Consider the following 14156-nt stretch of genomic DNA (forward strand, 5'->3'; position numbering starts at 1 on the left):
AACCGGGCTTGTAAACTTGTAGTAAAAGATGGCTACAGCGTGCTACGGCGTAGACCGCTGTGATTTTGTTCTACCATAGTTAAAAACCTGAGTGAAACTGCTTTGAGACCAGACCAGAGAAAGAAGCAGACCTTTTGCAATGCAAGAAAATTCTTTCTTTTTCAACTACTTTTTTTTTTGGTAAGACTGGAACTATCACTAGGTACTCATAAATGCGAACGTGTGTTTGTTTGTTTGTCCTTCAATCACGCCGCAACGGAGCAATGGATAGACGTGATTTTTAGCATACACATAGATAATAACCTGAGGAGTGGCATAGGCCACTTTTATCCCAGAAGTCAAAGAACTTCCACGGAATTTTTAAAACTTAAATCAGCACGGACGAAAGCACACAGGCATCAACTAGTCAAAAATAAAGTAAAGTTCCAATCTCGGAAGACCTAACTTTCAACCAAATGAATTTCGGGACAGTGTCGCTAGTAATCAGATCCGTGGAGGAACCTGGCTTGCAATTTCACTAGCTCAAGCAGCAAAGTACATTCGCATATTTCAGCGGTGCAAGACGGCATTAAATATCGCGGGTCATATGTGAGCGTCACCGCCGAGCGTCGGGTGTCGGGTGTCGGGCTAACTAGGTGTCGACAATTACCCGCTAACGACTGAAACACGAGAGACGCTACGAGCTTATTAGCCGCTCGAGGTGCAGTGGGACATAACCTAGACTGGTTTAGGACACGTACCCAAAATGTCTGCGAAATACGTTATTATATGAAGACACTACGAAGAGGCTACGGCGTAGACCACTGTGATTTTGTTCAGATCATAGTTAAAAATATACATGAAAACTGCTCTGAGAAAGCAGAATTACCTACAATGTAGACAAGTCTTCCTTTGTATTAAGACTCAAAGATATCAAAAAGTAATAATAATTAAAAAAAAAATAAAGTAGATTAAAAATAAAGTAACCAATCTCACGAGACTCAATTTTTTTACGAAATCCATCTCATCTATTTTCCTAACCTACACTGGTTTATAGGGACCCAAAATATCCGTGAGATACGTTATAAATATGAAGAAATAATTTAGACAGACAAATAATGTTTCTTATGCTGTTTGACTACGCGAATTTTCAGTGATAGCGCAGCAAAGTGGATGTAAAAATGAACAGGCAGCGAATATATCATAGTCGCAGCGTGCTTTTTTGTATTTGACACACTCCAAGTACGTGTGAAAATTTCACCGGGCGCATAGAATAGAATAGATTTTTGTTCATATAAACTTTTTACAAGTGCTTTTGAATCGTCAAAATTATCTACCTATCATAAGCTAGTTTATTTCACAATAATTAGTTTACGAATTTCTAAAATTTTCCCATATAAAATTAACTATTTGAATCCATACGTGTTTTAATTTTTTCGCGTTTTAATGGAAATGCATCTACGGTGAATTTTAAAACTTTCCCACTTTTTTTGGTTTAGGCCGTTCAAGAGCATTATTTCAAAGTTTTATGATATCTAGAGCTCGTAGGTATCCAAATATTCCTTTATATAGAGTAATCGATTTGTTTTAGCTAACCCAGTTGGTTTAAAAAATCGCGTGTCATATGTAAGCGGTCACCGGTAAGCATCGAGTTCCGCAGAGTCGCGCTAATTAGGTGTCGACAATTACTCGCTAACGAGCGAAACATGAGCGGCGCCAGGAGCTTATTAGTCGCTTAACGCGCGACACTGCCTAGACTGGTTTAGGATTTAAAACTGACCTATTTTTCATCAATGTCACCTATAATTTTTTTTCTCGACTTAGTCAATACTAATAATGTAAAAGTCTGTCCGTCTATACACAAACTTTTCACGGTCCATCGTTAAACCGATTATAACGTGGTACAGAGATCACTAACATAGCGGCGACAGACCTAGACCAGCCTAGTTCCGAAAAATCACAGTTCCTACGGGATTTTTGAAAAACCTAATCCCATGCGGGCGAAACCGCGGGCATCATCTAGTAGGCTATAAATGCCTGCGTCAAGACACACTTTCGCATTCATAATATTAGTTTTTTTTTATTAGTATGGATAGAACTCGGAGATAAGGTAATCAGAATTGAACTTTCAGGATAGGATCATTAGTTCCGGAGATATTACTCCGTAATATAAACTAACAACATAGATATCAAACAGTGAGACTCCCAAAATATAACCACATCAACAGACTCCATAGGAATTAGGCAGTCAACCCTCAGAGCTCAGACAATCACCGCGGGGACATAACTCAATACAACACGGCAACTGTCCGGCGCCGCGGCAGTCTATTTGCATGTTGATGAGGCGCCACTGATACGATGAACATGTTACCAGTCACGAGACCAACGCCGAACTGCCTCCCAACCATGTTCGCACAATTAGGGCTGACTCCGAATTAAGAGGGCTCTCTCCGTCACTCGTTTCATACAATCGTAGTTCCAATTTCATTTGAATATTAAGCAACCAAAGTCCATGAAATTTTGCAGACATATTCTAGAAACTAATATCTGTGTCTGTGGTGTTTTAGATTTTTCTAAAAATATGTAGTTTTAAAATTACAGGGGCTCAAAGATTTGTATGAAATTTTTTAAGACCGCGTAACTTTGAAACCGAATATTTTAACAGAAATCTGGAAAACCACAGACATACATATTAGTTTCTAGAATACGTCTGCAAAATTTCATGGACTTTGGTTGCTTAATATTCAAATGAAATTGGAACTACGGTTGTATGAAATGAGTGACGGAGAGAGCCCTGTTAATTACTTACACTCCTTACATGCATACCGACACTAACATAATTATATAAATGTCACTGTTACGGATCATTTTAATTGAATATAAACTGAGGATGAAACAATAAAGTTGTGGGATAATAATGATCTCTATGAACTGCACAAAGTGACACGGAAATGAAATAAATGAGAGATTGTACTAATTTTCATATAAAAAAAAATCTATGAAGCGAAATATTAGGTGGAAACAAGAATTGAATGTTTGACACAAATGATGATGACACAATGAAATGAAACAAGTGATTGAGATTAGCATTTTAAAATCAAGCACATTTTTTCATGAAAAGGCGCGGTATCCAAACGTCTACAACTCTACACACACATAGAATGTTCAATACGCAAAACGTTTAAACATAACATGTTTAAATCGTGTTTATTTACGAGAGCAGAATAGTCAATTAACAAAATAGTCAATACGCAGAATGGCCAATACGTAGAATGTTCAATACGCAGAATGTTAAATACGCAAAACTTTAAAGCTCGAAATTATTACTACGCAGTTTGTTTAAATACGCAAAACATTATCCATTTCTGCAGTCTCGAACTTTTGGGCGCCGCCTATTATACCTACAACTACAAGAAATCGTTGAGGTTCGCTCTCATTGTCCGATTGTCATCTCTGTCCGTCTCAGTGACGGGTATGGTAGTTTGCTCTATCGTTTGCAGCTAAAAATCACGGATCGTTGATCGATGATGACGATCTAAAAGATGATCATTACGTAAAATATTTAATACGCAAAACATCTTCGCAGTCTACAATTTTTGGCCGCGTCGCCTACACCTACAAGGAATCTTTATGAGTTTCGCTCTTGTTATGTCCGATTGCATGTCCGTCTCATAGTTTTTTTTCTTAAGTGACGGCTGTGGAAGGTTGCTCTATCGTTCGCAGCTAAAAAGTCACGGCTGTTACCAATTCAGCGGAGCGTGCGAAGTAATCCGGAGCGAGGCGAGTAAACAAATTACCGCGCGGGTCGAGACGGGGCCGGCCGACGACGTGCCGGCGTCCGCTATTAATTTTAATTCCGGCACGAGACGTAGATCGCCAGAGATGGGTGAGAGGCACGCGCGAAACACTGCTAACACGAAATAATTTGATGATAGAACAATCAAGTATTCAATGCTGAAAATGTTTCTGATAACTCGTAGCTGCAATAATTTTCCCTTGCAGTCTTTGGAAATTGGCAATTTTAAAACAATCAAAAATTACATCAGCTCAATTCATATTCAGTATCGAAAGAGTTCTTAAGAAAAAGAAACTTCTAAAAGAAGTTTTTATTAAGGACTCCTCCGCTGATTGACAATAGTTAATTTTATTAATTGTATATCGTTATTGTTTAAATAGGCTAGTTTAGTGTAAATATATTACATTATTAGTTAAGTGCACGGTGTATAAAAAATATAACAGACATAAACTAAATTTATTTGTGCATATGAAAATTAAAAAAAAAAACATGCTGATGAGGTATGAAACAGAATACTCTAGCAAGTTACCGTAGATCTCTACTACAGATATGACACCAATACATTCTTGAAATATGTATATTACAAATGAAAGACCAATGTTTGTTTCTAATGTAAAATATGAATACTGTAAAATATTATCTGAACTAAGTGAATTATTTAATAATTATAATGTATATTTTGCTATACCCTAACACGGTCTCATGTTATTCTTGTACGTAGATACATACCTACATGTGAAACGCATAAATAAAGAAAATAAATAAATTCTCTAAGAGAGTAGAATCCTTCTTTCCACTTTAAATCAAAGGTGAGTAGAAATCAGGCGGAAAGCTCAGATTTCATTATCAGTCAGCACGCGACAAATGAAAACGCACACTCGGATCCAGCTTGAAGAACAATCCTTGCCGGAAGTGTGCAGCACACAAATTGTTACTTCTTCCTAGTTTAATCAAGGGGGACACCCGCGGCGTCTGTCCTCCGCTTCCTTGAACTTGGCACAAATTGAGAATAATGGCTCCAATGCCGTTTTAAGGTTCTTCTTTAAGATTCGCATTAGATTGTTGGCTTTTTAATGTAGCGATGTACAACTACCCATATTATAAAAATGTGTTTATTTGTTGGTTTTTCCTTTAACTACGCCACAACGAAGCAACGGATTGACGTTATTTTTTGCATGGATATAATCAAAGATCTGAAAAGTGGCATAAGGTTACAGTTTTTGGTGTTTTTTATCCTTAGAGCCGTAATCGAAAACATGATTTTGAAATCAAGATCTCCTTGAAAATTGTATTTGGCAAATTAATCGCCAAACGTTTACGGAAATTTATAATGAGTGTCTATCGAATCGTTTATTTTAGGCAAACTTAGACTTTGCCTTTAGAAATTACTAGCTGATGCTGATTTAGGATTGTGGGTGTGGATTTAGGATTATGAAATGGATTTAGGGTTTTAAAAATCCCGTGGAACTCTTTGATTTTTCAGAATAAAAGTTGCTAATGTCACTCTTCAGGTCTTTAACTAGGTATACCCATGCAAAAATCACGTCGATCCGATGCTCCTTTGCGGCGTGATTGAAGGACAAACCAACAAACAAACACACTTTCGCATTCAAAATATAGGTATCAGTGATGAATTGGCAACTTTTAGATGTTGAGGGCTATAACGTTTTGTATTTAATGAAGGACAAAGGTCAAAGACCAACCTTGTAACACCGTGTCACGCCAAGGTTTAATTTTATGTGTAGCCAGTCATTGAATCACTCCCTTAGGATCTGGATCATTAAGTGGATAAATGGTTAATGAAAATAGAATGAGTACTAAACATCGAAGTGGAATTTCGCCAGTCACCTAGCCGTCGTTAAATGTTGTTATCGTTGCGATTAAGTAACAAAACAAGTCACGGGTGAGACGAGCGGGCGGCTGAGGGGAAGGAGGGGTCGTCGTCGCGAATAATAATCTCAGTTTACGACGGGAGGCGAGTGAATCAATAAAAACACTAATAATGCACAGGCGTAATCCGGCTCCTGCAACGCGATTACCGTCACTAACGAGCTCGTAAAGGCGGATATCCAATGCACGGCTTAGCGCCCAAACTTGGCGCCGCGGGGTTACGCGCAATAGCCAAAAACGACGGGGCCGGTGTTGCAAGTTTTATTAAAACTATCGTTAAATCGTTGGATCCTACTTAAAATTTTACCAGAACAAAGACAACATTCTGCCGAGCTTAATATTCCTAATGGACTAAGAGCCAGCGCAAGCCAGACCTGCTACACTTTTATTACCTATTATTTTCCAAATCCACCATGATCCAAACTTCGTAGTCGCTGATCGTTCCTCAATGTTTTGGGGACAATACGCAAAGAAACCTTCAGTTTTTATAAAATAACGAAGGTCTGGCACGCGTTGGCTTTCTCTATAAAGCTTCAGTTACGCCAGAGCGACATAGTGCGACATTGCAACACGCCACACGGCCGCATTGCACGCCATGGTACAATATGTAAAAAGTAACAATAATCGTTAGCAATATTCCACCTCTGCAGCATGATATTGTCTCGGCATAAAATAGACTGCCCCATACTGTAAAATAAAATACCCGCAAAATAAATGTTTCTATTTGTGGCATGCCGTAATGTTGCATGTTGTTGCTCCAGCGTAAAATACCCTTTATATAAAGGGTTATATTTTGAGAACCACTGAAATGAATTTATCCAATGATAAAATTAAAAATAACTTAGAGCCTTATAAAATGTAACACACGGCTAATTTAATGACAAGTATAAAGTTAGCTACATGTTGAACCGCACTAAAAAAAATAGTACGACAAAATTTATTCATACTCCCTGCGCAGACTAAGAGCGGGAGGCAATAAACTAAAGTGATAATCTAAGTATCAACCACCAAGTACCAAAAGCATAGTAAAAACTTTCTCGTTCAGCGAGATTACTCCCGCCTGAACTACGTTTCGGGACATACACATTTGTTAAAGCCGTCTACGGAAACGATATAGGAAAATAGTCCTTATTTTCAAAGTGGAACAGGTGATCTTGTAAAGGTGGGTATCGAAGCGAGAGTATCGGTTCAACGCCAATTTGTATCGAGCATGCTTGTTAATAAAGCCCATTGTGTCCTCGCCTTATCCAGATTAGCTCACGAAGATGGTCCTTCAATCTAATCTGTTCAGGTTTGCACTACACCGACCTAAGATCCTAGGATAGGTAGAATATTAAAATGTAAAATTCGACTGTAACGAAAATGCTTTTCGATCTCGTTTGGATATAGGGATAAAAATTCAGATACATTTTTTGTTTCTATCTTCATTTTGATGATGATTTCTAAATCTCACAGAACTTTTTTTATACTGAAAAAACTTTATAGCTAGGAAAAAGTCCAATCCGAGGGAAAAGTCTAACTTTGTCTATGGTAGAGCAATCATATCTAGCTAGCGGAAGCTTATTACAATGTTTGCAGGGATCTCTAATTTTTTTGAAAATAAAGCCTATGTCACTCGGGAATAATGTATCTTTTTACTGATGAAAGAGCTTTCAAAACCGGTTCAGTAATTTCGGAGATTACTTCCAACAAACAAACTTGCAAACTTTACTTCTTTATAATATGTATTAGTAAGTATAGATAAAATCAATCCTATCTCTAATCTGTCGATAGATTACTTACTTCGCGTAGTTATTATTAGTCACTAAGTGTATGGTCTTTTTGGCAATAAGCTACGTCGCTAAGTAACTTACCGACAGATTATTATGTTATTAATTTCAGCCGTAAGTAAATAGCGTAAAATGATCCATTATTATTTTAAACTTTTGTTATAAATTTGTATGTAAAAAAGTCTAATGATAAAATTAGCATTTCTTTACATACAATTATTATAAGTTAATATTAAATTCCAATGAAACGGAAGCTAAAATACCAGTAAGTCCGTACAAGAGTTGCTTATTGATCCATACTTCAACAGAAGAACTTCACTACGGCTTGATTCGCGTAATCTAAGGGCCAGCGCCTACAGGCGGAGTGAAGTCTACTCTTTATGGTAACAGCTCAAAAAAGATTTATGTACCTGCGATGAAATTGGCATACTGAAAACAGAACTAAAAGTTAAATATAAGTTATTCTTAAAATTTAAATAATAAAACCTTTAGAGATTACCAAGAAAGACGCTGCAGCTTGACTACACGGCCGATGTGCGTTATGTGATTGCTAGAGCTGTATAAGCTGTATACCCATTACAGGCTTCTACCACACATGGCACAATTGGTTTATAGGTTAATTACTTTAGCTTTAGAATAAACCCCTGTATCTCAACTAGAACATTACTACCAAATTGACCTGAAAACTCAGATTCGATTAGAATCCCCTATAGAAGATAAATACAAGTGTAAATTAAAAATTTATAACACACCCGACAAGTGAAGGTTACAGTTACTAGAAAAGAGCTGATAACTTTCAAACGGCTGAACCGATTTTCTTGGTTTATAATAGCTAAGAAGACTCTCGATCAAGCCACCTTTCAAACAAAAAAAAAAAAAAAATTAAAATCGGTTCAATACTTTAGGAGCTACGATGCCACGGACAGATACACAGATACCTACACACGTCAAACTTATAACACCCCTCTTTTTGGGTCGGGGGTTAAAAATATGATAATTTTTGAAGCGAATGTTGCAAAACAATTTCTCAATTCTTATCGGAGCAACATCTTCGATATTATAATGGGGATTATTAGCACAAGCCGCTTTCCGCCTCGCGAGGGCGCCCCTAGCATTGAAGTGGAAGAGGAGTCAATCATTAGAGCCGCTGAAGAGGTTAATTTCGGTAATCCTCTTTGCCGCTCACCTACAATCTGTTGCGAGATACCCGCCGCAGGCAGCGTTGAGTAGATTAATGTCGTCGGTATAACAAAAGCGATACTAAAGCTCGAGATACACTTGCAAGCCATTAAGCACCTGCACTGAACGAAAAGCTTGTTACACATTGAGCCATACGCCCTTTATGCTGTTTCGAGTATACTGAAGTCGAAAATCCAAGTCAAGTTCCAAGATTCAGGTTAAGATTTATTTTTATTTAAGAATTAAGATTTATTTTTATTTAAGAAAACGTATACTTGTTAGACAGTGGTATTTTCGCTTAACTGCACTTTCATTTTGGTGTATACTTAAACCGGGCCGAAATAAAATCTTTAAAAGCTTATCTTGGCTGTTTAAAAAAATATTATTGATTTCAAAATATCAGGCTAAGAGTATATTATAGCGCCATCGTTTTCGTCATCAACCAATATACCTCTACAAGAGCAAATAGGTCTCTTGTAGAGACTTCTACTCTCTATGGTCTTGTTCTTCCTGAAAGCAGCGCTTCCCTGCGACTCGTTTGATGTCGTCTGTTGTCTAGTGGAGCCTGGAGGGTCTGCCAACGCTGCGCTTTCCAGTGCGAATTCGTATTATATAATATCGTATCGTATCATGTTAAAGAGTAATCGTATAACATTTGATTGCCATACAAACACAAAGTTCTTTGTAGCTTAAAAGACAATCAGATTAAGATCCTAACTCTAACCGGATCGGTAATTAATTTAATGACATGCATATTTTGTCCTAGTGTGAATACAAGACAAAGTATCGCACCAATAATAGGGTCACCGTCAGGTCATCGTGCCATTAACGAGTGGTACGTGTCGCCTCGGTCCCTCGTGGCGGCGAACGCGTAGTTTAATTAGGGCACCGGTTTAACAAACTGCTAATGGTGAAAATGGATCAGTGTATCGGCGAATTTAGCGGGCGAGGATGTGCCCGGCGGTCAAATCAACATTTGCCGACGGATCGAATTACGCCCGCCGCCACGTCACCCGGAACGTAATTGATTCAGCGTCCGGCGACGGCACGCCTTTTTGTCTCTCGCCCGGAAAAATGCAAAATCCACCGCTAATTCAATATCCTCACACTTTCAGCGTCCCCGCCGTTGGCTGTAAAATCTCCGATAGGTATAGCTTATTTTTAGTCCATAAATAGGGTGCATATTTTCATTAAATATTACGGCGTAGTAACCACATCACTAGTGGAATGTTAAATATGCATGTGAAAGGAAAAAGGAGAAGAGGAAAACCAAAGAAAAGGTGGATCTTCGTTGTCATAACACTCTTAGCAGAGCGGTCGTGGTCATCACGAGGTAACGTTTTTGGGGGCAGATGTTATACGCCTCACGATAAAAAGTGGATAGATTGCGTGAAAGAGTAAAAGGGGCAGATAATGCGTTGAGGGATGACAGCAAGCAAATGGGAGTAGCCATGCTGTGCCAAGCCCACATAGCGTGGGATAAAGACAGGAAGAAGAAGACCTACGTCGTTGTATAAAAGAACGCAACGTTTTAATTTGATTTTTTTACTTTCAGAAAAATACGCACTACGTCGTGCCATACAGTTAACAAAACTTTTTTCTATGCGATCATTAATTGTTATTTGTAATAGTATTTTATTTTGTTTTATCAATTTATTTGTAGCTAAAACTAGACGAGACCGCCAAAACGACGAACGAAAAAGATCTCAAAACGGCAGTCCACAAAAATATTCCAAGATACGCAAACATACAGGGACAGTACAGATATACACAGAAGTATGCGAGTAAAGTACATTCGTGAAACACAACTCGGCACATGCAATTGAACAGCATCCGACGTGGAAACAGATACACGACGAATACACAGAAACACTCGTACTAACGAAAACATTTCAGCGAGCGGAAATATCTGAGGTGTATATTCCGCACTTTTATCTGATACTACTGTGAGCTTTATGAGTTGCGCGAACTCTAATATACTGAGATAAATACAATATTTCCTCTCAACTAGTATTTTTCAGTTACAAAAAATTCATAAATCAAAAATCGATAAAGCGGGTATCTCTTGCTCCATAGTCCATACTAGCAGATGATAGGTTCGGAATGTCAGATTTTTTCAATTAGACAAACTAGTTGGTTTGTCTAATTGAAAAAATCTGAATTTTGACAGATTTTCCATCTAACAAGTGTAAATTAAAAATTTATAACACCCCCGACAAGTGAAGGTTTAGTAACTAGAAAAGACCGAAAAGACCTGATAACTTTCAAACGGCTGAACTGATTTTCTTGGACTATTCCGCGCCTACGATCTTAAGTATCTGAGTTTTCCAAAACATCATTTTCAAATAAATAATTATGTATTTAGGCAACGTCCATCTTGACAGCTTGACATTTGTCAATTGACATAATATTATGAACCTAACTGTTATCTAACCTTCTTTTCTACAAGAATACTAGAAAAGAGCTCATAACTCTTAAACGGCTGGACCAATATTTTTGGATTATAGCTAAGAACACTCTCGATCAAGCCACCTTTCAAACAAAAAAAAGTAAATTAAAATCGGTTCATTCGTTTAGGCGCTACGATGCCACAGACAGATACACAGATACACAGATACACAGACACACAGATACACAGATACACACGTCAAACTTATAACACCCCTCTTTTTGGGTCGGGGGTTAAAAAGACTTTATTCACCAAAGGTAATATTTATGAGGTGATTGAAAAACCGGGACGTGAGTTAAGACGAAATTTTAATTTTATACGCTTTCATTTTTCTGTCTCTCTCTTTCACTCTCTGTTAGTCTCTTTGCGTCGTATTCCTCATTGCTGACTGTAGTGACCCCTTTTCAATAATAACATAATGGTAGGAGATTTCTTGGGATAATGATAATCCGTATAAACAGACCGATGTAAATGACGTAAAATAATACGAAAACTTTCAATTTTGCGTGACTTTTTTTCACCAGATATAAGAAATAAGTATCAATCTTGGAGCAGAGTTCACCTTTAAATTGAGGACTTAAATCGTACTTTTGTTATAACAGTTGACACATAGAGCAAAATGGCGAGTGAGATCTCAAAATGTATGCATTATAATCGCTTTAAAGATTCAACTAACTATCAAAGTAAAATAGAGAGAGTAACGTGATCTTGCCAGCCCAATTACATCAAAGCCTTGCAAAGAGGTTTCACGAGCACTGATGAATTCAGTTTGTGTAAATTGGCGACTTCCGGCGGCCGGATGCGGCCGCCGCGTAGCCTGCAGAACTCTTGATCATATCACGACGCCCGTGTTTAGAACTTAATGTTATTTTATGCCATAGCAGCCGCTTTTATGCGCTTTAATAAAATCATCATCGTTATATTGGTATCTTGAATACACTCAAGCACGGCTTTGCCGTTATTAGTGTCTGAGGCTGTTCTGGTAATTTTTCTACACAACGGCAAAACGCGATTTATTGAATGAAGCAATGTTTGAACTCAATTTGAAATATAAAAAATCCACAGAGAGCATTATGAAAGCGATAGCAATACATTCAGACCTGTTATTTTATTTTAGTTGAGGCCATGGGTGAATGTTTATAATATCTCTATGGTTTAGACATTGTAATCAAAAGAATTAGCGACATCGGGCCGAACAAGTATTATGAAAATGAAATCAATGTCAGTCTGTCTGTCATAGCAGTTTTATTTCATCGCAACAAAGTCAGATAGTGGATAATAATATGCGGGTTTGAATAATTTTGTCTTCAATGGACTTAGTTGCTTGTTGTGTGTTTCGAAATTTGTTTTATTGGTATACTTTGATAGCGGACCGCAGCGTAGCTTAGTTTTAAATCGAATCCTGCAATATTGCTTGCGCTCAGTCCCAGGCGACTTTCTAGTTGTTTTTTCATTTCGAAATGCGTACACCACGTTACCGTTCTTTTATGAAGGCAATTTGAAATTTATACCGCTCAAATCTCTAAGGATATCAGGTCAATAATCAAGTTTTGAATAGCTTGTTAGAATTGTGATGACATAGAAAGTTAAATCAAGTTTACGTATCAATAGCAAATACATTTTTTTTTAATTTATTAGGGTTCCGTACTTCAAAAGGAAAACGGAAGCCTTATAGGATCACTTTGTTGTCTGCGTGTCTGTCTGTCCGTCAATCGTGTCTGTCAAGAAAACATATAGGTAATAGGATACTACTACCCATTGATCTAGAATCAATGGGCCGGTTTTGTTTATAATGTAGCACTCAAAATAATATACCTAGCGAAGAGTACATACTCTACCGAAATAAGATTTCTTATTAGTTCTATGTTTACTTTGAGAGCAGTTTTATTTGACTAAAAACCGTAACACTATACAGCTACAAACATCGATACTATTGTTTGACTTGATCCGGTCGATCGCCAAACTAATTACACCTCGAGGCGATCGCTTTCTATGCGCTCTTCGCTAACTTTAAAATGATCTGTCTGGTGTCTAGGAAACTGTTTTTACGACATGTGTGTACATGGTTCTCCCCTCGAATTTTAATATGGATATTTTCAAATCAAGACTGAATGAATAAGAATCTTCTAGACAAGCTCGCACCATTTTAGGCTGCATCAAAATGTATGAAGTACCCTATACATTTTCTTGACAGACGAACAGACAGACAGAGAACAAAGTGATCCTAACATCATTATCATCAGCCTGTGGACGTCCACTGTCTTCAGTCCTCAGCCTTCCTTATCCAGCCACTTTATATCGTCGGTCCATCGTGCTGAAGGGCGTCCCACACTACGCTTGCTTATACGCGGTCTCCACTCAAGGGCGGATCTTATAAGGATTCCTTTTTTCCTTTTGAGGTACGGAACCCTAAAAACCACTACCAGCTTCCGTTAGACAGTGCATCTTAACTGTAGCTGTAGGTAACTAGGTACGTTGCTCGAGGGAACGAATGTTGTATCTAATTAACTTTATCGTAAAGCTACTGTTATTACCTTGTCGGAAAGCGCACTGTTTCACGGGGTATTACCTCCGCAGATAGATTAATAAGTTACTTAAAATATTTTATGCATGATGTAAATAATTATAGCTTAATGCATTTTATAAAAAAACTGATTTCGTTGTCAGACTCTCAGTCTGCGAAAGAAGTTCACACTGAGCCAGCGTGGCAGACTATGGCCTAAACTAGACCAGGAGATACTTGGTCTAAAATTGGAGTAGTACATATAAAAGCGATTGTAATATTTTTGGTCTAAGTTTGCATATGGTACTCGTGTTGGTAATATTTACCTACAGGAATACGAATCTACAGGCGAGGGTACTCAATCATTACTATCAGTATCTATAGATTAAACCTATGATATCCTTTAGATCCTGTTCACACTGTATTAACATGAAGGTTTTTGTTTAAAGGACAAATCTGAACGAATACAAAGTAATACAATGAATAAGGGTCGATTTACACGATATTTGTACTGCAAAAAAACGTGCACAGTTTCAACCATGTGAACACAGTTCACATATAATTAAGTTCCATACACAGTGTACATGCGCC

General features: G+C 37.7%; 1 protein-coding gene across 2 annotated transcripts in view; it reads right to left on the reverse strand.

The window, feature by feature from the left end:
* LOC123875372 (membralin) overlaps window positions 1–14156 on the reverse strand; it is a 145022-nt gene that overhangs the window by 84682 nt on the left and 46184 nt on the right. The window lies entirely within an intron of this gene.

This window comes from Maniola jurtina, chromosome 20 (assembly GCF_905333055.1).
Source record: "Maniola jurtina chromosome 20, ilManJurt1.1, whole genome shotgun sequence".
Taxonomy (NCBI): Eukaryota; Metazoa; Arthropoda; class Insecta; order Lepidoptera; family Nymphalidae; genus Maniola; species Maniola jurtina.